The sequence below is a fragment of the Humulus lupulus genome, chromosome 1, assembly GCF_963169125.1.
Source record: "Humulus lupulus chromosome 1, drHumLupu1.1, whole genome shotgun sequence".
In the NCBI taxonomy this organism is placed as follows: Eukaryota; Viridiplantae; Streptophyta; class Magnoliopsida; order Rosales; family Cannabaceae; genus Humulus; species Humulus lupulus.
The window spans coordinates 84,750,165-84,771,697 of record NC_084793.1 but is presented as its reverse complement, the minus strand read 5'-3'; the positions used below and the strand labels follow the sequence as shown (position 1 = coordinate 84,771,697).

At 33.2% G+C, this 21,533-nt stretch overlaps 2 long non-coding RNA genes across 3 annotated transcripts; both read left to right on the top strand.

Annotated features, from left to right (window-relative positions):
- Positions 1–16,450: 16,450 nt before the first annotated feature.
- LOC133813556 (uncharacterized) lies at positions 16,451–17,828 on the top strand. Its single transcript, XR_009884571.1, has 3 exons — positions 16,451–16,551; positions 16,874–16,949; positions 17,750–17,828. It is a non-coding gene; the product is annotated as an uncharacterized LOC133813556 (long non-coding RNA).
- A 47-nt stretch (positions 17,829–17,875) lies between these two features.
- Positions 17,876–21,034, top strand: LOC133813540 (uncharacterized). Of its 2 annotated transcripts, none has more exons than XR_009884554.1 (3): positions 17,876–18,641; positions 19,081–19,183; positions 20,764–21,034. It is a non-coding gene; the product is annotated as an uncharacterized LOC133813540 (long non-coding RNA). The 2 variants fall into 2 exon arrangements; XR_009884560.1 differs by having other exon boundaries at positions 19,081–20,087.
- Positions 21,035–21,533: the final 499 nt, after the last annotated feature.

Here is a 21,533-nt window from a genome sequence, read left to right as displayed (position 1 = left end):
CCTTTCAAAAATCTTTTTGCCATTTTCTGTTTTAGTTTTGATCTTAGTTGTGCTCCCTAGGTTTATGGCTAGAAGCATCCTGCAGTATCGTCCAATATAGCATACTGATCCATCACACTACCCTCTAGCAAATTTTTAGCTTTTGCAAAAGCTCTGTAATATGACCAATTGGACACTTGACTATATTTAGTTTTGCTAACCCTTTCTCTAAAAGTGTTGTAGTTCATGTTCGCATTCATTCTGAATTCCTCCAAAAAGTGTTTAGCCAACCATGTTGAATTTGCCAGCCTACTATTAAGCACTAATGGATAGTTGTGATTATCAATCAAGGTTTGAACTTTGAAAGTTTTCCCTTCATTTTTGAGGTGGCTTGCATATAACAGCCACAGACATCCTATTGCCCTGGACTTTGCCCTCACCCTATTTGAGTCATTGCTAACATAAACAAACTCCCTATCTATTGCAATAAAATACTCCTTCAGTGCATTTCAGAGGAGTTCAACTGTGGCAAACTCCATTCCTAACATGAACTTAAAGTCATCAAACTTAGACTTTGGATTAAAATCTTTCTTTGTTTTCTTGGGACCACACCCTTCATCTCCACTTGAAAGGTTCTTTAAATCTTCATCAGACACTATCCCATCATCATCATTTGCATCTTCATTTGGTTGGCATAACTGTGTGACACTTGCCCACCAATAACTAGGATTGGTTGGCCTACCAACATCTTGCTCAATTTGAATGTTTTGCTCGTATTCTTCTTCTTGTAACTCAAAGTCCTCCTCATAGTCAACCGACCCAAATTCTAATGAAAAATCATTAAAAGAATCCACAAGTAATAAAAAGAATATGATAATAATTCATAGCATTAAAATAATAATTTTACGCCTAATAGTTTTTTTTTTTTTGATCAAGAAGAAAGTAACTTCATTAATCAACCAGCCAAGCCAAACAGAGAATAGTACAAACAATTCTTACAAACCACAACACAGGGGAAATACCCTCCAACCCGTGCAAAACAAAGGCACCCAATAAGATCCCAAACCAGATTACATTGTTATCCTATCTACAAACCTCTGCTCTTGTATAAATAATTTCCTATTTTTTACATTGAATATTCTGTACTGAATCTTAGTCTTAATCTCAGAAGCAATGTTATTAGCTGACCAAGAATATCTATAAAAAAACACATCTATTTCGATTCTGCCAAATACCATAAACAACCGCTGCTAGAACTGAGTTGATGATGTCAAAAATTGTTCCAGGCCTCCTGCTAGAGAGCCAAACTAGCCAACTAGAAAATTTAGAAGGCCAAGCTTGAAAACCCAACCAGCCAACTATGATGATCAATATCTGCCTAGATAGACAGCAATCAAAATATAAATGGGCATGAGTCTCAGTAGAGATTCCACAGACAGGACAGAGCAGAGAATCAAGCGCCACACATAACCTAAGCAGATTATCACAGGTTAAAAGTTGAGAGTTTAAAGTTTGCCAAAGAAGAAATTTGTGTTTAGGTATGGATAGCCTGCACCAAACAGCTCTATGGTAGTCAATTTTTTGTTGACAGAGAGAGCTGTTATACAATTTTGAAGGGCGGAATTTTCCTGAGAAACCAGCAGCTTTAAGCTCTTCACAGCTGAAGTGATCCCTGAGATTACACAATTTCCTCCAATACCAGCTAGTGTCTGGAGGAAGTCTATAAGACCAGAACTCTAAACCCTTTCAGTATATAGAATTGATCCACTTAACCCAAAGCAAATCATGCTTCTCAGTTATAGCCCAGATATACTTTGCTAATATAGCTCTGTTCCAAGCTGAGCCATTCCTGAATCCAAGGCCACCATATACTTTCGGGAGACAGACCTTAGACCAAGAATCCATATGAATTTTACTCCTACTACCATTAACTCCCCAAAGAAAGCCACGACATGACTTTTCAATCTCCTTAATAATACTTTGAGGAAGTATAAAAATACCCATCCAGTAGTTCCTTAGACCAAAATGAACATAATGAATGAGCTGGATTCTACCAGCAAATGATAGGTGCCTACTAGCCTAAGTATGTAATCTCATTCTAAATTTTTGGATTATGATGTCACAATTTTCATGCTTCCACATAATTGGTCTCATAGGGACACCAAGATATTTAAGGGGAAAGGACCCTTCAGTAAGCTGTAACTCAGCAGCTAAACTTTTCCTGTCTGCAGTAGAGACCCCCCCAAAATAAACATGTGATTTACTAGCATTAATTTCCAGCCCAGTAACAGCACTAAAATCCTCAAGAGCACCCTTGAGCACTTGAACAGCAGACATAGTTCCTTTACAAAATAAGAGCAAATCATCTGCAAAACATAGGCTCAGTAAGTTCAGACTTTTACACATAGGATGGTACCTGAAAGAAGTATCAAGAGCTACCAATTGAAGCCTCCGAGTGAGATATTCCATGATTAGGACAAATGAAAGAGGCGACAAAGGATCCTCTTGCCGAAGCCCCTTCTCACCCTTAAATTTTCCTTGAACTCTTCCATTCATGAGCAAAAAATAAGATGTGTTTTCTAAGCATGTCATTATCCATCTAATAAATCTCACTGGGGAACACAAAGCTTTTAAGAGATCTTCAATAAACCACCAATCAACTGTGTCATAAGCTTTACTGATATCAAGTTTGATTGCACACCTAGGTGAAGTAGCTGATCTCCCATAATTCTTGATAAGATCTTGAAAAATCAAGATGTTATGAGCTATTGATCTACCTTGAACAAAAGCTCCCTGATTAGATTGAACTAAGACAGGAAGGACCTTAGCTAGACGAGAGCAAAGCAGCTTAGAGAAACATTTGTATAAGGTAGAACAACACGCAATAGGCCTATAATCCACAGCCCGAGAAGAGTTATCACATTTAGGGTCAATGACAATGTGGTATCAAGAAGCTCCTCAGGGATACTGCCTGATTCAAAAAACTACCCTATAGCTCTACGTATTTCATCTCCTACATCCAGCCACAACACCTTGAAAAAACCCGAACCAAATCCATCTGGACCCGGGGATTTGGTTATAGGGATACTGAATAAAGCTTATCTAATTTCCTTGTGAGAAAAAGGCTTCAACAGAGATAGTTGCTGGTCCACAGAGAGTTTGGGACCCATCTCTACACAATGGACATTTAATTTCTTAGTAGCTGAACTAGGCCTTCCCATAATACTCCTGAAGTGGTTCAAAAAAGGAGAGGCTACTTCTGAAAATTCATCCACCAATCTACCTTGCTCAGTAACAAAAGAGGCTATCCTATTTTCTTCTTTACGTTTCTTCAAACAAGCATGGAAATAGGCAGTTTTTGAGTCTCCCTTCCCTAACCAATTAATCTTACTTCTTGGAGCCAAGAAGCTATGATACATTTGTTCCTAAATAATATATGCTTCAGCAACAGCCTTGACTTTATCTTGGAGAGTAAAATCTCTAGGATATTGCTGAGCATGGAAAAGGGCATCCTGAAAATCATCTTTAGCCTTCTGAAATTGAACTCCTATGTCTCCTATATGATCCCTATTAAATTTTTTCAGCTTGTGTTTCAGCCGCATAGTCTTAAGATAAATGGCCTTTAATCCAATCCCCTGAATAGGATTCCTCCAGCTATCAAGAGCCACCCCTTTAAAGTCTTTATGATCTACCCAAAAATTATAATACCGAAACAATTTAACTCCCAAGTGCTCCGTGGTCTGAATAGAGAGAGTACAAGAGCAGTGATCAGAAATCGTTTCCCATTTGAAGACTGTTGTTGCATTAGGAAACATATCCAGCCAGACCTCATTAGCAAACACATGATCAATCTTAGAGTAGATTCAAGCATGGCCATCTTGGTTATTTGTCCAAGTAACGAAAGAACCAGTTTGTTTAAGCACATCCAGATGAGAACTAGCAAACCATTGAGAAGAGTATAGTAATTCAGCTTTAGACACAGGCTTCCCTCCGTTCCTATCTTTGGTTGTAAAGACTGCATTGAAATCTCCCAACATTACCCAAGCATCAGCTGAACTCTTAGGTAAACTTTTCCATAAAATCTTCCTTTCCTCCAAAGTGTTATGCCCATAGACAAATGTAGCACTAAAAGGAAATTTCTGACCAACCATTCTAATTTTACAGTGAACATATTGACTTGTCTCTTCAATCACTATAACCTTGACAAAGACCCTCCTCCATATTATCAAAATTCTTCCCTCAGTAATCAAACTAGAATAATAGTCCCGGTTTAAAAATTTATTAACCATCATCTCAGTAACTTTCGAGCCCCTCATTTTTGTTTCCAAAAGAGCACCAACTCCCACTTTATTCTTACTACATATATTCAAAACTGCAGTCTGGTTTTTCGAACCATTCAATCCCCTTAAGTTCCAGCTCAAAATGTTACAGTTGTCCATGAGAAGAGCTAGCTTCACCTAATCCTCCTTTCTCCCTCTCTATCTGTTCTTGGAGAACCACAAAATAGTTGGACTGATTCTGGCCCGGCTCAATTGACACTTTGTTAGTCCTCTGCTTTCTACTCTCTGCTGTCCCCTATCTATATACCACTTTCTTAGGTGATAGCCAATCCTTTTCACACACATTCTGGCCATTAGCAGCTGGTGGATCCTCAAAAACATTCCTAGGCATACCAACATCTACTTTCTCATCTATTCTTCTCTTTTCCAAAGAGGGATTCCTAGAGGAAATATCAGCAACTTCCTCACCCTTGTCCCTCCCTACCACAGGAGGATTCTTTGAAGGAATATCCTTCTTAATCCCCTGAATTTTCATCTCCTTACGGCAGTCATCCATAGAGTGGCCAAAACTCGCACAGGTTTTGCATTTCACTGGGAACCATTCATATTCTACCCCTTGTTCTATTAACTGACCATGCTCATTCAAAAATTGTATTGTCCAAGGTGGGTTATCTGTGATATCCATCTCCACCATGATCCTAGCAAACTAAACTCTTGTACGTTCATGAGTAAATTTGTCCACCATTATCGACTTGCCTATCGTACTAACAAGTGCACTGAGGCATTTGCTTCCCCAATATTGAAGGCCTAGATCTTGTAACCGAATCCAAAGAGGCACTGAACGGATCATTCGAATAGCACTTAGATATGTGGACCATGGCCGAACTATCATTGGCTTTCTATCAAAATGAAGAATGCCAGTTTCCAAAACATGATCTCTTGTAGCATCATCATTAAACTTGAACATACTCAAACCCATTGTCATCCTGGCTATTTGAGCAATCCCTAAATGACCCCAAACCCTTTTGATAAACCCTTCAAAAACAGCCATTGGAGGATTAGCTCCAAGAACCATACAAATGACAGCAGAACTCCAATTAGCCGATTGGAACTTTACTTCATCAATATTAACTTGAGCAATCTTCTTACCATCCTTAATCAAAGGCTCAACATATTCAAGATTCTGATCGGAAAATGAGAGATTACCCGATTTGAATTGCTGCCAATGGGTTTGGGCTGAAGTATGAAAGTCTCCGACCTCCACTGAGTCCGCCCAGCTTGACGGAACAGCCATTCCAGCAGTCACGTGCTCATCTTCCTTGTTTGTTTCACCTTCCGTCAAACCCATCTCTTCAGTATTTTTGGGCAAACCAGGCTTCTTTTCGTTACCATCCACAAACATTTCATCATCAACAAATCTTTCCTCAGTAGACGCTTCTTGGATTGAAGGCAAGCTCTGAGATACCGAGCGAGTTACAGGCTTCCGAGCCGATTTCTTCCTCTTCGCCATGGAAGAGCGGGAAAACGAGCCTAATAGTTTTGTTGTGTGCTTATTAGTCTTATTATTTATTTGACTTTTGGATAAAACTAACCTTCATTTGCTGCACATGCTGGTAGTGGAATAATACTTTCATTGTTGGGGTTCTTCTGCCTCTAGATCAGGAACTTGTGGTCCAACACTTGGATCCACACTCCAATCAATAGAAAAAGTATGTTTTGGAAACACAAGGAAAACAATAAATAATCTCAGCTATTTAGTCAACAAAGTACAGTAAAAGCATCACATACAATCTAAAATAAAAAAACATCAAATACAGAGATTCTCACAACAATCCAAATCAGTGGACCCCCCCCCCCCCCCCCCTTTTTTTTTCCACATGGCTTCACTGTTATAAATATGGAAATTTAATCCACTTGCCTATACTTTTTAACAAATGCATTGAAAATTTTATCAAGAAATAATATTCTAATGCTACCGTCTTCGAAATCAAGACCAAACTCATACAGATCCCCAAAAAAGCACTGTAATATTTAGGGCAAATATATTTACCATTATCTGGGTCCGAGTCCATAGGGAGTCGCAGCAAAGAGCCTTGAAAATTGTCTTCTCCAACAGTAGAAAGTTCTTGTGCTCCCTCTATCTCTCTCTTTCTCTCTGCAATTTAGCCTAGATTTCTTAAGTTTTTTCTTCTCGTATGGGAAAATAAAGCTACGTGTTTGTTTCTCGGTAAAAAAAGATTAGAAGTGGCATAATTTTTTATAAAAAATTAATTTCTTATTAATTATTTTATTTTTTAAAATTATTTATTTAAAATTCCATGTCAATACCATCTCATGGCAAGTCATGTAATTAAACCCAATTAAAAACTTACAAGTGGATTGTGGACCATGGATAACGACTGAAACAAAAAGTTGCAACAAAATGTTAATGGAAGGTATTTATGCCGCCAAAAAAAGAAGTTAGGTATTTAAGTGCAACACATATATAAAGTTAGGTATTTATGCCGTCAATATCCCTATATATATATTCAGTGTCGTTGCACTTATGTTTTATTCTCATTCATTTTATTTTGTTTTCTTCTTTGCATTAGGTTTGGCATTAATTGTTTACTACAGAGAAAAATATTTTTCAGAATTTTTACTGAATTTCTATTAGTGTTCTTTTTTCATAAGCGTATTTATGTATATTTAATGGTCTATTTCGGCAACAGTTTTGGTTTTAACAATCTTATAATACTTGATCTCATCAATCTCCATCATCGAGCTTCTTATTATCTTTCAGTCCAACAAGTTTCGTTTCACTTCAACAAGGACAGCAGCAGATCAATGGTGATTGATGAGGAAAGATTAGACTAAATTGGAAAGCAAGATATGTGGTTGAAAAATTAAAAGGTGTTGTCGCACTGTCAAACAAGGTCTATCTAAAGCCAAGGTCTCTCACCGCTTTCTCTAACAAGGAAAGGAAGGCACATTTTATATTACAGAGTTCAAGTTTTGGTTGATGATCATCCTAGAAAATATTTTTTCTGGCAAGACCAATTTTTTATCTACCATGATTTGAAACTGTACGGGATTCATTGATCAATCTGTAACTATCTTTCTTAAATCACCCAATTCAATGTTAATTAAAATGATGCTCAGGCTCTTGCCCTTGTCTCTTTTGATCAAGAAAATATTCATTGTTCTAGTATCCATTGTTTTAATATCTATTAATTTCTTAACAAGTGTTTTGACGATTTATATCAGTTCTTGGAAGGTTCACAAACTCACAGATTCATCTTATTTATTTGTTTTCTATACTAATTTTGGGAAGAATCGGTTTGCTATTGTTTCATTAATTTTTTAACAGTTAGTCATTAATTATTTAAATGAAGTTTATTATTGATCATATCGCCAAAAAAGAAGTTAGTTATAGATTTGTTATATTAGTTCGTATCTTTTTTCTTATTAATAAGTATTTTAGAAATTTTCAATTACTTATATTTGAATTTCCAATGATGATTAATATTATTGTGACATATTCAAAGAGGTTGCTTAATAAGAAATATATTGCCAATGATTTTGTCATTTTTTTTTACTTTTGTATTGTCAATGTTATGTTTTTTTTTTGTTCAAGTTTTGTTTTTTGTTGAAAACACACAACACAACTCAAAGTGAAGAACAAATAAAACTGAAATAAAAAAAAAAACAGAACTATTAAAGAAATGAAAGCAAGCAATCAAAACCAACTGAAATGAAAAGAAAACAAACAGAATTATATTGGTTCGGACAACAATATGTTGGCCTACATCCAGTTTCCTCCAAATGAGGTTCCACTATGATTTTAATCTCTGTTACAGCCTACTGTTCCAACAAGCCAAAAGTTTGACTCAACACCTATACAAGTGAATAACTTCCAGCAAGAACCGAGACACCTTTTACAATACAAGTTCTTGGACTTTCTCTCACAAGACTCTCAACTCTCTCTTGCTCCCTTACAATTCACTCAATGTCTTTCCCAATCTCTCTCTACAATCTCTTGAAAATGAACCGTGCCTTGAGTTGAGCTGAAAAACCTCTTTAAATAGAGGTGAGGGTAAAAATAGATTGTAACATAATTAACTACCAATATGACAGTTGGTAGTTCATATGGTTAAGTGGTATGATTAATTAATAAGGATTACAATTCCACAAATTCCACCTTAATCCTTATGAACTAAAAATTTACCTCATTAGAAGATAATAAGTAGTGTTACTTGGACCCTATATTCATAAGTTTCAAGCAATACTGAAACTTATGAACAGGTAACACCTTAGTGCAAACATTTGCAGTATTTTCTTCGCTTGGCACTTTCTCAAGCTCTATTTCACCTCCTTCAATCATGCCATGGATCCAAAAGAGCTTCACATCGATATGTTTATTCCCTTCATGATATACGGGATTCTTACTCAAATGAATAGAAGATTGAGAATCTGAATAGACTACCACCTTTTCCTTCATCGTCTTGATTTCTTCTAGTGTTCCCTTCAACCATGTTGCCTCCTTAAAAGCTTCAGCGGTGGCAACAAAATCTGCCTTGGTAGTGGATAAGACACAATTGGTTGGAGCTGAGACTTCTAAGAAATGCAGCAGCTATTTAGAAGAAAGCAGTAGGATGTCAAAGACTTTCTTGTATCTTTGTTTGATGCATAATCGACATCCACATACCCTTCAAGTTGAATTGTAGTTCCTGTCTTTTTAAATACTATTAAATATTAAACCAGTAGCTATTGTAGCACTTAGATATCTGATAACCCATTTAACTCCTTTCCAATGTTCATTTCCTGGATTTGACATGAACCAACTTAAGACACTCACTAAATGAGCAATATCTGGTCTAGCACTAATCATTGCATACATGACACTACCAATGGCTTCTGCATATGGTATTTTTTTACATCTCTTTCTTTCAGCATCTGTCGTGGGTGAGCACTTAGCAAATAAGTCAAAGTGTCCTCCGAAAGGAATACTTACATCTTTAGCTTCAATCATTTTAAACTTGTTTATAACAGATTTCAGATATTGCTTCTGAGACAAAACAAGTTTCTGTTCTGTTCGATCCCTTAATATGTCAATCCCAAGGATTTTTCTAGTAGCTCCCATGTCTTTCATTTCAAACTTACTCTTTAGAACATCCTTAAGCTTTCAAATATTATTGAAACCCTTCCCCATTATTAACATATCATCTACGTAGATCAGTAAAAAAGTTGGTGCAGCTAAATTCAAGTCAGTAAAATATAGGCATGTGTCATAGGCTGATCTATTGTATCCAACTTTGGTAACCACTGAGTCAATTTTTTTATACCATTGTCTAGGTGATTGTTTCAGTTGTTGGGGTTTTATGCCATAATTAAAACTCAATTTCTTTGTAATCTCATTTTATTATCAATTAAAGAGTAGAAATCAATTTTTGACTTGGTCTATCACTTTGCTCACATGTTTTATTTTCATGATTATTTGTTTAATATAAACTTCTATTAAATCCTGAGCATATAGCTAATCATATTTATAGTGGCGTAATCACAATGGAATATAAGTATGATTATATGTTCAAAGTAAGTTAGTCCTAAGATTAGTCAGTGCACAGGATTTACACTGACTTGCCAATCTACGATATGATCTATTTACACATTATAGTATTATGTTCTTTCCATAACATTAGCAAAGTAGAGAAGATCAGATGTATTTGTTGCATCGGACTGGATCGATATTGACAGTTGATAGGATAAGTAAACATACCATTATTATCTATTCTAGTCATATCATATAATTGGCCATAGGTCAATTCAATCTCAATTCTGAGTGGTTGGTATTGTAACTGATTGTATTATTTGAGTTCTTTGACTTGTTCGTTACCGGCTTACCCTACGGACTATCCCATACTTACATCTTGGGAACTCAGTAATATAATTGAGTGGGAGTGTTAATCGTAGATATGAACATCTATAGCTTCTGATGAAGAAGTAAAACGATGGTTTCCTTTTAGTTTGGTTCAAGGTGCTGAATGATAGAGATCTCATTTCAATAATTAATATTAGTTTACTGAAATATCATTTACAAGGAACTAAGTGTTTTAAGGATAAAATACAATGAGGGGTAAAATGGTATTTTAGTCTCATCTCATTGTAGACCGTCTATAGAGGATTGAGTGACAATTATGGTTGTAACAATGGATAATTAATAACATATTTATATTGCATATAAAATGTTCTATTAATTCAATAGTGCAATTTTGAGTCTTTAGTGGAGTCATGAGGAATTAATAAGTTAGTCAATTTATTTGTTAAATTTATGATAACTTATTGGAGCTTGATTTCATTGGCCCATGGTCCCCACTGTACTTTGGATAAAATCATCTAGATAGTCTCAATTAATTGATTTAATTATCAATTGGAATGATCAAAGTTGATCAGGTCAATTTTTGGATAGTTTCACAAAGTTATACAATTTAGAGAAGAAAAGAGATTTTAGGGCAGATTTATTAATTAAGACAAATTTGTGTCTAAATTAATAAATAAGTTTAAATCAGGGTTCAAATTATAAATTATTAATTTGATAAATGATTTAAATAATTATTTAATTAAATTAAAGTAATTGAAAATAATACAGACCTTGATTTTAAGTCCAATGGGCTTATAATTGAACGGGAAATTTCACAGGCCTAAAACCCATGAGAATTTTGACCTAATGGCTGATATTATCTATTATTTTATTTTAATTAAAATAAATGACATAATTAAGCCTATAAAATGAATGTTAAGTGAGTTGAAAAGAGATATTTTTATGAAAGATCAGATGATCTATTCTTGATACTCTAGGTTTTAAATTCTCTCTACAGCAAAAGTCATTTTCTAAGCCTCAATATTCTCTTCTATTTTTCTTCTCTTTGTATCTATCTCATGTGTTGAGAATTTCCCACTGTAGTATAGGTGATTCTAAGGATACTTTGGAAGACTGTGAAGAAAATTGAAGATCAGTTCAGTTTCTTAGTGATACCTTGCGACAGAAAGGATTCAAGGGTTAGATAAATTGAAGGAAGGACTAATATATTCTGATGCGTACAATGTAAATAGTCTTATCATTATCTCTGTTTAAATTCAATTATAGAAACATGTTCTAGGATGTCTTATATTAATGTGTTTAATATATGATTTACATGAAAATAATTAAGATCATATATAAGTTCTACCCAACATCAATCCATATAGGGATCTATTAAGTAAGCACACAAGGTTTTGAGTGTGATAATTTACATCATAGCCTTCGGGTTGTTCCATGTATATCATTTCTTCTAGCCTTCCATTTAATAATGATGTCTTAACATCCATTTGCTCCACTTCGCACTCAAATTGTACAGCCAAAGCTAGCATCATTCTTACTGTCTTCATCTTGATAACCGGTGAGAAATTTTTTGAGTAATCAATACCCTTAACTTGTGTGAATCCCTTAGCAACTAGCCTAGCTTTAAACTTCTTAGGATCTGATGCACTAATCCCATCTTTGAGCTTGTAAATCCATCTACAACCAACTGCTTTCTGCCTTATAGGTCTTTCAACAAGAGTCCAAGTGTGGTTGTTTCTCAAAGATCGCATTTCCTCCTCCGTGGCTAGCTTCCATTTAGATGCATCTTTGCTTTTGATAGCTTCTTGGTAGCTTCTCGATTCTGAAGTAGATAGATTAGACATTGCAGAAAGTGCATCAACCATAATATCAGCTTCTCCAAATCTGGCTGGTGGCCTTATATCTCTTCTAGTTATGTCACGAGCTAGTTGATAGTCATCTAAATCTTCATCTTGAATGTTTCCAGGTACTTCTGTTTCTTCAGCACTTGTGTCTTCACTGTTATATTATTTTATAATATAATGTAATATTATATTATATTATAATATAATGTTTTAGATTAAATAAATGTGACAAAGAGTGTCACATATTGTAACATATAATAGAGAGTTACAATATTTAGATATATGAGATATATCCAAATAATATAACATATTTGGTGTTACAAATTTGTAACTTCCAAATATTACCATTTATTGTGTAAATTTGTTGTTACACAATATTGAGATGAATTTCATAAAGCTATATGTGATATGGTTGTTAGAGATATGATTTTAACCCCAATAATGTGTTCTGGGAGTTACAAAATCATTTGGGAGGGTTTGGAACCGTTTGGAAAAACAGCACATTTTTTAGTGCTGAAAATGGTCGGTGGTCACGGCCACTGAATGTTAGTGGCCGCGGCCACTAATGTCTCTGGCCGCAACCACAGGCCAAAAACTGACCATTTTTTCAGTTTTTTCAATCTTTGTTGAATGGCTCAAAAAACCTAAATAACTCACAAATCTCATTTTTAATTCCATATTAATCCAATTAAACATTGGTAACAGCCATGGGGGTTGGTGGAATTTGAAATTCAAAGGGTGTCTCTAAACTCTATAAATAGGAGCCTATAGCTCACTTGTAAGACACAACTTTTCTATCCATTAGAGCACTTGGCTAGAAACACCTTGAGGCTTGATAATTCCAGAAAGCTTTTCCAATATCTGAGAGAGATCCTTTAGTGCTTGAGTTACGGGGAAATAAGCTTTTGGACAAAGGTTTTAAACCTTGTTCAAGTTGGTAATCCCCAACCCTCTTCACTTAGGTTGTGTAAGTGAGAGTTTCTTGTATTTCTGTTCTCCTTCTATTGTATTGTTTTCTTCTTATTCTCTTGTTCTTTTTACTTGTATTTCTTGTTCAAGAGTTGTAATCTTTTCTTTCCTTTTATTTCAAACACTCTGCTTTATTTGTAACCTTTTGCTTAGAGTTGTATTTTACTATTCTCTTCTTCTTCATCATCTTCTTCATTTTCTTTGTTTCTTTATAATTTTCTGTTATAGAGTTGTAACTCTTTTTAATCAATCATTATCTATTTGTAATATATTGCATAGAGTTGTAATTTATTATAATTTCCATTGAGGTAAATTTATATTTTCCTAACATTCAAAAGCTTATCCCTTTTTTGTTTCAATGGAAGGGGAGACAATCAAGATCATGAATCAAGACCTAGTGAGGTTGGATAGGTTTGATGGATCCAATTTTACTACACCAAATAACCCTTTCCACGACATTTAAGTATAACTCTTTTAAAAAAGTGTTATACTAAACCCATAAAATTTGGCAGGACATAAAAAAAATGGCGCACAATTTTGGAGCAAATACATTAATTGGTGGCAAATGAAATAATTGTGCCAAATATTGTATTATTTCACTTGTTATTCTCATTTTCTAAATCTACATATCTCATTCTCTCTCTTAACTCTCTGTCTCCCTCACATCTATCTAAACCTAGCAGAAATCTCCCTACCCAAACCCCAAATTTTCCCGAACCTCCGAGACCTCTCTAAAAATATTTCCAAACTTTCCGAGAGGAAATTCTCCAAATTTCCCAGAAATTTCCCCACAGGCTCAAACTTCTAGCTCTCCCTACCTCTCACCGAAATCCCAAAATTCTAGTCTCTTTATTTATCTCGCCAAATCCCCAAACCCTCTCCTCCTCTCACTCAACGTTACTTATTTCTCACCGCTTCTCTCTTTCTCTCACTGCCTCTTTCTCTTTCACACGGAATCCCCAGGTATGTGTAATCTTTTTCTTGTTTTTTTTCTTGGTTACCTTTCTCTTTCTCTCACTCAGGGTATCTCTGGTTTTTGTCCCTCTCTCAGTTACTATAAGCTTTTTTTTTAATATCCATTTTTGTATTTATGGGGTATTTTTATGCTCCAGTCTCTCTGCTGTGCTCTTAATTTATTGTGTATTTTTTTTCAGTCTCACTTCATTACAATTATGGTTGGAAAAAGTTGATTTAGGGCTTGATTTAAATTTTCCAAAAAGGAGAAAGATCTCTAGAAACTGAATAAGAATGTATATTCTTGTATACGCTTATGTTTAATTGTTTTTAATATGATTTATTATAATGTGTGTATACATGTGAAATAAAGAATAAAAATAGGAGCATCTCTCTTGTTCAATTTGGGTCTTCCTTGCACGATTGGGTGTTGGTCAATTAGGGTTGATATTTAAGGTGTTGAATGCAGCCGTGAGGTGTGAGTTTTTAGACTGGAGTGACTATATTTGTACTTTAGGTCCTGGTTATATAGATTATCACCATTTTTATAGATCCGCACATATAACCATTTCTTTGCTCTTTTCTTCTTTCAATTGAGGTACACGCCTTCTCTTCTCCACTCTGTTTAAGTGTGTAGTGGTATATTTGTAGAAGCTCTCTTTCCATTTGTGAGTTAAACGACATCTTGGAATGTTAACTTTGCTTGATTTTTTAACTATGTCAATATATACATAAAGGGTCTCCAATTCAGCAACTACTTTAGCACACTTTTGAATGATTATGTTGGCCTATACTTATTTAGCACACTTATCATCATATATGTGAACTTATCACAATTATTTATATAGATATATATATTTAGTTTGTTATTCATGCATGCCAAAATTTCTTGTCGTGGATTAGAGTATAGACCATGCCATTATATGCTTCTTTATATAACAAAAGCAACATTTGTTTTCTCTAGATAATAAATAATTAAGTATTTCTCTTCTTAATTTTTGTTGGTGTTTAGATATCCTGTCCTGTTTAGATATCAATTTGGATTGGAAAAGGTAATGAATTTTTTTTATCTCAAGTTGCTGATTTTGCATTGTATTGTTATTATGTTTCTATGTATTTTAATCATGCATATACGAATATTGTTTAGCAAGGCACACTTCCAACTATTCATTTTCATATCTTTGACATCATTGTCTTTGAAATCCTTATAACTAATATAAAATTAAGAGGAATATAGATGATACTTGGCAGTATACAATCTAAAAACAACTTAACTGACACTTCTTTGTAATACATTTGTTTGAGCTTGGTTGTCATCACTTTTATAATTCTGCATCCATTTGCATTGTTTATGAGTTGCACTATATTTTATTTGAGTTCCGTATTAATTTGCTTTTTTTTATTGGTTGCAGGTTTGACCCAAGGAATTCTGTGTTGGAGTGGTCCATTCTACTTATTGACAACTCGAACCAAAGGTCTGAAATTGTTACTGCTGTTTTCCTTTTGAAACTGAATAATTTATTTGATTTCAATTTAAGTGATAGTTATCTTGTATGATTAATTGTTTGCAGTGGATCAATGGAGTTTGTTGTTTCCCCAATAGACTCGTTTGTATTTTTCCCAATTTCTGTGAAATTCTCTGCTACTAATACATTCAGTGACTTGAAAGTCTGTCCTTGTTTGACTTCAGTTGATTAGTGAATAATATTGTAAAGTTTGGAAAAAATGCAGATTGATACCACTAGTAATTTTGCTGACTTTGAACTTCTCTTTTGCAGGTTGTGAATGTCTTGCCCCAGAAAGGTGGAGCTCCATCGAAGTTCGGTCAAAGAACGCAGTGATGTAGGCTAAACTCATATGTATAGAGTGTATTTGTGTTAATTTATGTTTGAGTCAATTTATCTGTAAGTTTTGTTTTGTTTGACTGCTTAAACCGGTTTTATTATATAAAACTAAGCTTTGCTTAACCTATGCATAATAACTGTTTGATGGAATGCTTTAGTGAGACATATGAGTAAATTGAGTTATTATTATAGCTTTTTTTTTAATCAGCTTTGTTTATGGGGTGTGTATAGATTATCAAGATGATGTATGATCCCTTCTGCCCACTCTAATCATGTACCTCTGCCTCTATGCATTACCGTTAGTAGCCATTTATGTAGCAATAGAGGCGTAAGATATATAAATTATATACGTGTATGCCCTGCCCTGCCTACCTGTATAATACATAATCAAGATGAAGAATATGCATTCTTGTTATTTCTTTCATCTTCACAAGTTAGGAAAAATGCAGATCCTAATGATCATTAAATAATTATGTATCTATTCTCTATTGCTCTTTGTTACTTGTATACCTAATTATATCTTCTTACTAATTAATTAAAATTAAACTATCTTTTCTAATTAGTTTCTTAAAAAATTATTAATGCCTTCTTTTGTTGTATATAAGATCTCCAGTTTTAGTTTCTTAAAAAGCGGTGCTTATTTTCCTTGGGTGTATTGTACTTTTCATCTCCCTATTCCTTGATGTTGTGAGTAACTGCTATTAATTCAAGTCTTCTAGACAGGTTGCTGCTTCACTAACAAGGAAGTCGATGCTCATATACCCAATTACCCCAACTTGCCACCACAGTTAATTTGTCAGCTTCACAATGTGACTATGCATGTGAGTGTAATTGCTTTACCTCAGTTCCGTAAGTTGTTTATGCACTTCTTGTTCCTTGCATAATGTTTTGGTTCTATGGTGAATAGGCAGATGTGGTGTAGTGGTTGCCTTATCATCATTGAGTGGTTATTACCTTTATCTTTATTTTTTCCTTAGTATAATTCATGTCTTACATGTGTATATATATAGATAAGTATTAAAACAGATTGTCATGAAATGATCAGTAAGTCTTGTAAAGCTGTAAAATTTTATTTGTGTTTTTCAATATCAAAAGTTCTTAGTTTATTTATCATTGTTTTATGATCAATTGATGTGGTTTCAGGACTGGATTAAATTACTAAAAGAAACGGTGTTGCAATTTTAAAGTGTGGCCAACCTTAAAGGTTCTACCATTATAGGTGAGATTCTATTTCACATTCTTATAAGGATATTGATTAGTGTTATTATTTACTTTTAAGTTTTTTATTCTTTAGTTTCAGATACTCTTTAATTATCAACATTTGTTTATTATCAATGCTCTCCAACTAGATGAGATTAGATCACTACAGGTTGCTCAAAGCATTCATAAGAATTAATCTGTTATTATTGTTATTTTAATTGTTGATGAATAATACTGATTAATGTCGTGTATAGTATGTTTCAATATAATTGAAGGTTTGGGTTGATCATTATGAGCAGTTATGTCTTGGTTCATGTTTTCAATATAAGTGGCCTAGATTAATGTTTTATGAAGTAAATTATGAGCCAAAAGCTTATTGGTTAAAACATAATATAAATTATATCTTATGTTTAAGCCTGTATCTTCAATATATTTGTCAACCTTCTGCATTTTCATCCTTCAGCATTTTTCATTCTCAGTAATAGTCGATCATTTCAGATCAAGTAATAAAACTATCATATAAATATATATTAACATAAATGTGTGTGCATATATATATGTATATACATAAACCGCCAAAAATGAAAAATCCCAATAGCCAGCCATTATTAAAAAGAATTATATAATTTATTTCTCTAACTTTGTACACTTGTTACATATTCAGTGATAATAGAATTCTAAATGAGTGGAATGTATTTAGTATTATAATTTTTAAGATAAAAAGACTAATTATTGTAATTCTATTCATGAAACTAATAAAAAATATTTATATTATCTTGTTTTTCTTCAAGTTTAATTTGGTTTCCTTATGTTTGTAAGGAAAAAGTGTTTCTTCATAGCCTTGTGGACTAATTTGAGGAGAAGAAGGAACCACCAAGAACCAGCCACAGTAAGAGGTACAAATTCATAGATTTCCTTAAAAGTTTACAGTTTTGATTTTTCGTTTTCATTTCTTAGGATGGCTATGAATTTGTGGGGCATTTTATATAGTTTTAATCTGTGTTTAGGGACTATAAACTTTCATTAAGGGGTTGTGAATGGTTTAATATGATAAGGCTTGAATTTTGGGCTTGAATCTGTCTTTTTCTTTCATTAGCCTTTGTATCTCCACTTTCTTATTGTATCTTTTGTCCTCTGTTCTCTGTGTAGCTAGTTGCATATATAACTGTGTTGTTGAATTAATTATTTTTAATAAATCAGATATATTTTTATTTGAAGCTATGATATATGAATGAACTTTATTAGGTTACCATAATAATTATGATCATGCAATAATTTTTGTTTTAGTGTGTTTTTGTCCTCTGTTTTTGCTAATCTACTTAGTTTTGTTACCTTGCACTCTTTTATGTGTGCATTACAAGTTGAGCACTATGTGTTTATGTTTTTGTGTTTGCATGTGTGCATTAATATTTTACTGTGGTACCAACTAAGTGAAAATTTTGCATGTTTCACAATAACTCAACATGTTTCACATTGCATGTCTCTCTAGTATATTATCTTTTCTTTTTTTTATTATAATTTTTTTTTGTATATCAAGCTTGTCTTTGATATTAGTTCCATGGCGCTTCATGTATTTGAAGGAATAGACATTGCTGCAGTGACTCCCACCTATGTCCATGCACGTTGTTAGTCTGCTCCTTGAAGTTGTTCTTCTCAAAGCAAAATCATTGCAAGGCCTTGGACGATATGAAGGTATTTCCTTTACCTAACTGTAATTTTATTCTTAGTTCATAGCTTTGGAATTCTGTTTCACATTATTGCTGCTACTGTCTAGTACTAGTCAAAGTAGTTTTTCTTTTCCTGATATTTTTATTGTATTTAGTAAAATGATAGAAAAGATGATTGGATTATTACTTGTTGATGCTCAAAATATGAGAATGGAAAGAAAAGTCAACAAGCACAAATACTATTAACAAATAGAAAAAAAATGTTTCTTAAATACCAAAATGTTATTGAGATAATGATCTCGTAGCTTGAAATATTATGTACTACATAATAATCTAAACTATAAGTTATTAAGTCACGTCTTTGTTTCTGCATTTTTTTTATTGTTTGTAACAATGTCCCAATTAAAGATATACATTCATGCATAAACTATGGTTTCTATATCTGAATTACTTTTAATTTCTTATATTGAAAAATGATTGCAGATTGAATCAAAAGATTGTACTGAGTATTATGTGTCTTGGAAATGAGCTATATATAGATACTGCAAGTCATGTTTTTGTTGTCTTTGCTTCAACTGCTAATCAGGTATGTACTTTGGCACTCTTTGTAACATACCACTTTGTTTTATTTATTCTTTTACTTGGTTTTTTATTTTTGTTCTATTATTTCATTTAGTTACTTATTAGTTTTATCCAAAAAAAATTAGTTGGCTTTAAAATTATACTGTTAGTATTGATATATTATTTTGATTGCTAGTTCTTGGAAGAATGACTTTAGATTCTATTTTTAATTGATTAAATATTATTTCATTAGTTTTACCCTGCTGTGGTCTCGTTGCTTTGCTCTTTTTAATATATAGATTTTCATGAGTAGTTTAGTTCATTGTTAAACTGGTTAGCCCATAAATGTTGTGTCTTTTGCCTTAATCTTGAGAGGTAATGTACAATATAATATTTTGAGTTAGGTGGCTCTTCTATTTTGACAAAATCTTGAGATTGGTTAAGAAAACGTAGAACTCATGATGTTAATGCCTCTAAAAAAAAGCTAGGAATGTCCTGAGATCATGAAACTTAAAATTTTGTTGGCTCTTATCTGGGTCCTAGATTTCTTGTCTCTATTGCATATAGTCTAGTAAAGCATGCCACCCTGTATGCACCAGTTTTTTCTGGCTACATACTTGATATTTCTTTTTGTATGTAATGAATTAGATGCTAATTTTTTTAGCAACAATTATCTGGTGGGTTATAGTAGCAATATCAATTTTTAACTTCAGAATGTTTGATTAAAAAAGGTATTTTAAACATTGTTGGAACTGCAAAAAGAAATTCTGAAATTGATCCGGAATAATTCATTAAGATATTTCTGTTGGCAGCCTACACAAGCCTGGTAATGTCCTCATAGCTCATGGGAGAGCTTACATTAGTACATTTTCTTGATATGGTACCTGTCATGTAGATACAGAAAGTGAATGCACTATATAAGATCCCTGGTCAGTAACTCAAATTCCTTTTTCTGAAAGCTTTCCAACTTTACTCCTTTGGCCTATTGTAGTCTCGGGTTATACAGATTTACAAACTTTGTGTTGTAAATTTTCTGTTTTATAGTTTATAGTTCTACTCTTAATCTGGGTCCTGGATTTTTCAATGATACTTCTTTTAGCCTTTATTTTTAATCTTAATACTTTTCTATAACAATGATGTTAACTGAACCATTGATGTTGTCCCATGTTATACTTTCTTCTACTCTTTTCTTTTGGCTATAGAGAAATTGTTCTGTTAAAAACACACGTGGAACATGTTTTAACTGCATTATGCTCTCCTCCAGCAGACTGACAAAATAAAATTTGGAACTTCTAGTGCATTGAAAAATGATTTTTCATTAGAAAACTTATTCTTCTCTTTGTCACACTACATTCTATGTTATTTTATTTATTTATTTATTTTCTGGAATTTGCTAGGGACGCATGTTTCATACCAAAATCTTGCACCACATAATGTTGCATATATATATATAGATCATTTTCGAAATAGAACTTGTCATTTGAAGTCATATGGATGGCTGTGCAATTTTATTATTATTATGTAAAATGTCACCTGCATTACTCTTATTTTACACCCTTACCATTGTTATCTTCAATTGATTGTATTATTTTCAACTTGTGGCAGAACAAGTTTTTTTGGTGATCAACCTACCATTGATGTACTGACGAAGAAGCAAAATGCATTGCTTGGAGTGGCTACAAATGATGATGGAAAGCAAGTGGAGGAAGATGCTAGATATCCACCATAGGTGCAATGTTGCCTGAAATCTCATTATCTGGATAAATATGATATTTGGGGAAGTCGACAGTATCGAATATTTGGCACTAGATTGGTGGTTATTAGGATAGATACTCATTGTCTTGTATGTTGGTTGGAAATTGCATAGCAAGTTAGTTTTACCATGTGATTTAAGATTTATTGGTTTAAGTTTTCGGGTCTTTGTCTTCTGGGAGCTATAATATAATTTGATAACAGTGTTGAATGTTTTAAACTAATTTGTGGATTGTTAATACAATGTTGAAAGCTTTTTACTTTTTGTTATTTGAAAATCAAGTTCATTTGATGATGCTAGTATATATTAGAAAACTAATTTTAATTATATAAATAAAAAATAAAAAAATAATAAAATAAATTAGTGTTATATAAATGAATATATAATGAAAATTTAAACTTATCTAAATATTAAAATAATACAAAAAATGTGTTGTAATATCTAACACAAAAACTGTGTTGTACTAAAGTGTAGTATAACACAAAAAGTGTGTTATACTAAAGTGTAGTATAACACAAATTTATAAGTATTGAAATGTGTTATATAATCGACTATAAATAATATAATTAAACACTTATCTATTTATTAAAATAACACAGAAAGTGTGTTATCGTTGACAGTA